The sequence below is a fragment of the Micropterus dolomieu genome, unplaced genomic scaffold (assembly GCF_021292245.1).
Source record: "Micropterus dolomieu isolate WLL.071019.BEF.003 ecotype Adirondacks unplaced genomic scaffold, ASM2129224v1 contig_13971, whole genome shotgun sequence".
Classification (NCBI taxonomy): Eukaryota; Metazoa; Chordata; class Actinopteri; order Centrarchiformes; family Centrarchidae; genus Micropterus; species Micropterus dolomieu.
Window position 1 is genome coordinate 4,865 of NW_025742957.1, and position 4,343 is coordinate 9,207.

At 41.7% G+C, this 4,343-nt stretch overlaps 1 pseudogene; it reads left to right on the top strand.

Annotated features, from left to right (window-relative positions):
* LOC123966673 overlaps nucleotides 1–2,429 on the top strand; it is a 2,768-nt pseudogene extending 339 nt beyond the window's left edge.
* Nucleotides 2,430–4,343: the final 1,914 nt, after the last annotated feature.

Here is a 4,343-nt window from a genome sequence, read left to right on the forward strand (position 1 = left end):
CCCCCCTGGCAGCACCAACAACAGCAGTCCTTTTTCTTTTCTCCATGTTTAACAAAGATCGCTCCATGCTCTGGAACGGTATCATATTACTCTTATGAATACAATAATCTGCTGACTTTGCTGCTACTAATCACACCACAGTCACTCAGCTTGAGATGGTTTTGCACAGTTGCTCAGTTCATGTTACACTAGTTGTGGGTACTGTATGTGAACTGCTGGTGCTGTAAGTTTGAGTTTTCAGTAGAATTACATAGCTTTTGTTTTATTTTATTCTATTCTTATTTTAAATACTTATAATGTATCTATTTACTTTCTCTTTTCATCTCTACTTCTATCTGTCTTTGTGCTGCTGTAACAGCTGAATATATAGTTTCATCTTATCTAAACACCACACCTTGTACTTTCTCTGGAGTTGATTCCAGCCAAGCCCTCTGAGAGATGCATAAAATATCTCCATGAAATATCCAACAATAGAAACTAAATAAGACAAACGGCCCACAGCCTCATAAGTATGAACCTAATAAACAAGTTCAGACAGCTGAAGTCATTTACTAATGAATGTGTTTGTGTGTAGGTGTACTGTGACATGAAGACAGAAGGAGGTCGCTGGACGGTGAGTATTACCACAGAGTGACTTTCAGTATCAGCACTTCCTGTTGGACTTTCACAATAAATGACATAGCAGTAAAACTTTGTTGCCTGGAAACATGAGCTGTCAGGTATCTGGTGTGTTTAGCTAGTTCTCCCTCCATCCCGTCCCCCCCAGGTGTTCCAGAGGAGGATGGACGGCACCGTGAACTTCTACAGGGGCTGGGATCAGTACAAGCTGGGCTTTGGTAGCGCTGCTGGAGAGCACTGGCTCGGTGAGAAACCAAACCTAACTAACACTAATGTGACTTTGTGAAACTTTGTTGTGTGAATCCAGAAATGAGACTGACCAAGTTTTGTGTCTAAAGTCTAGATCAGTTAGTGTGAGAGTGTTTTAATCAATTATCTCCACGTCTGTCCAAAATGTCAAACTGTGCCCAGTGTGTACATGTATATATACAGTGTGTATGTGTGTGTTTGTGTGTGTGCAGGTCTTGAGAACATCTACCAACTGACTAAGCACAGAAAATATGAGCTGCTGGTCGACATGGAGGACTTTGAGGGGAAGAAAGTGTTTGCTCGCTACTCTTCGTTCTCCATCGCTTCAGAGTGTCACGGATTTAAACTGAGTGTATCTGGATTCATCAATGGAGGGGCGGGTGAGTAAGATGGGTCTTTCTACACTTCTACATCTTGAGCAGGTTGCTGCACCCAAACTCCCCCTCTCTCTAGCTCACACACACACACACACACACATATATAAATCTATATCTATATGTGTATAGATATAGATTTATTTATATACTTCTGTGTAGTGAAGCTTCATTTAATGTAGAGTAGCTAGTAGCTTAGCTCACTACATTTTCCAAGTAGCTTGCCCAACACTGCTGGGTGCAATCTTAAAACCGCACCGCTAGTGGTCGCTGAAAACTCATAATGCCCCTTCAACACAAGTCAGAAACATTTTTCCACTGGGCGCCTCAGCAGGGGTAGAGTGACCTCTGCTGGTTGAGCTTCCACATAGCAAGTATGAATTTGTTATGAAGGTTTAATTAAATAATAATATCTAAAATATATAATTAACTTCAGCTTCATATGATACCAGTTCACTTTTCTTAATCTGAAGTTATAGGTCAGGTCTTATAAATGTTTAGTTAGTTTTTAGTTTTAGTTAGGTTTTACTAAAAAATGTGATTTTGGCTTAGTTTTAGTCTATAATAACCTTTCTAACTACACCGTACATGAGCCTACTTTTATTTTGAAAGTTTTACCTGTTACTTTCACTTACAAAAAAGGAATAGACCGTGTGATTTTCTTACGTATCATCCAGGTGAAACACTGAGTCGATCAGAGATCGACCTGCTGGTGACTTCAGCTGTCTGGACCATAACTGGTCTCATCAGTCTGTCTGATAGAAGACTGCAGACTGTGAAAAGTTCAGCTGATACTTATAGATAATGCAAATTTACTAACCCTGTGGTTCTTCTGTGTTTCTGTAGGAGACTCCTTGACTTATCACAACGGAATGAAGTTCTCCACCTTTGACAAAGACCAGGACTCTTCAACCAGGAACTGTGCCAGATCATTCCTGGGGGCGTTCTGGTACAACGACTGTCACCTTACAAACCCCAACGGGGTTTATCGCTTTGGGTCTGACAGCACTATCTTTGCTGTTGGAGTGGAGTGGTCTCCATTGGAAGGGTTTGAACTACTCCCTGAAGGCCATCAGCATGAAGATCCGTCCTGTGCAGTAGTTCTCCAGGACCAACGTACAGCAGAATATCAGCAGCTGATCTCTCTCCTGATTTCTTTCTCTTTCTCTCATTAAGCATGTAATCTCACAACGGGCCTTATTTTCCTGAAACTGGGCACGAGCACAATCCACCAGCAGCAGAACACCAACTCAGATTAGTCCTTTTTGTTACCATCTGTGGCTCAAAGCGGCCCAGAATCTTGAAATGGAAACAGATATTTAGAGTCTGATAGTGTGAAAAGCTGATAGTGACAGTTTTGAAACCCTTGTGTGAATCATTATCTGCTGTACGCTGACAATAAATAAGAAACTGAGCATTAAGATGATCTGATGTCTTTACTGTGTCTCCTGAGCCCGGAGGGGATGGGGGGGGTCCTCTCCTCTGTCTGAACAGGGTGCGTGCCTGCAGTCACTGATATCTCTCATCTCAGGCTATCCACACAAACAGCCCCTGATCTAGCAGTATAACTCATCACTTTACGCCCTAAACTCGCTGAATAAAACACAGATAAAAACTAACCTACATTTGTATAATCCCAACTCCAACGGTGTCTTACCTTTGCTGTTTCTGTAATAAAAGTGGTCTGGTCACATAAAACTAGTGTAGTAAACAACATGTAAATAGTAAATATGACCAAAACATGGAGACTGGCTGATTATATCTTTAAACATTCTATTTTACTGTCTTTTAATCCAATTTACAGTTTGTCGTAGCAGATTTGTGTGTAAACTGTGTTACAGAACATATACCAACATATACTTATTAACTATAAACACATCTGAAGTTCAAAACTTTGTAGCTCTGTGACTGACTGTATGTGTGCTTCCTTCTCTACCTGACTGCCTCAAGTAAGAGAGAGAGCACTGTGAGATCAGCTGATCAGAGTGTTGAGGCCGCAAGGAGGGCGAGGCGATGCACAGTGGTGCTGGGAGCTCTGGCCTCAGTACCGTCCAGTGTATCAGCTCCCAGTGCTTTAAAAAACAGCCACCTACTCTCTATGTAGGTAAAATTTATCTATTTCTGCTAACCAGTACTGACCTGGAGAAGCTTCCTCATGCTATGGCTTTTCTCTGACCTGTGACCTAGTAAGAACCTTGGGGAACCTCTCCTCCATGTCAAGCCTTCCCTTCGCAAGTTGGGTGTGATGTTTGACTCTGAGCTCGATTTTGACACACAGATCAGCAAAGTAATACAATCATGCTTCCTCCAACTTCAACAAATATCACAGAAGCTAAAAATGTTTTATCTCATGCAGGCCCTGAAAAAGTCATCCACGCTTTCATCTCATCCCGTCTGGATTACTGGAAATCCCTGTATAAAGGCCCGATCCCATCTATAGCTCGTTCAGAACTCGGCTGCCTGGCTTTTGACAATTTGACAAAAGTTTGACAAAAGAGACAAGAACATACCACATCCATCCTGGCAACGTTACCCTGGCTACCTACCCGTGCTCTCAGACAAGCATGTCAGCAACCTGAGAGAAGGTGGAAGAACAAACTCAGAGTGTCAGATGAAACCCTACAGCACCATCTGTCTGTCCATCAGAGAGCTGTAAAATCTGATACTTCTAACCTGGTTTCTAATAACTGTCACAGGCCTGTAGTTCTTTTTAATTCAATTTCAATTCAATTTCAATTTTAATTTTAATGTGTTTAACACCCTCAGAAACCCCCGTAATTCTGTTCATATTATACCTACATTAGACCTCTGTGACTCCTTCCTTAAATTCTTTGTCGAAATACTTTGATCTTCTGTAACCACACCCTCTGACCGTGACCCCTCTGTTCTTGCTATTTGGTCCTGGATCAGTTTGAGCCCATTTCAATCTCCCTATCTGAGGTGATTCATCATCTGTGGCTCACAAATTGTTCTTGTAATGCCTAAAGGACATCAAAACAAGGTGGAGGTCATAATGTTTTGACACCATGAACTGCTTTGTGTCGGTACTCTCGGCCCTTTAGCTTTTAATACTTGCTCAACTGTGACAAGTGTTGATGTCTT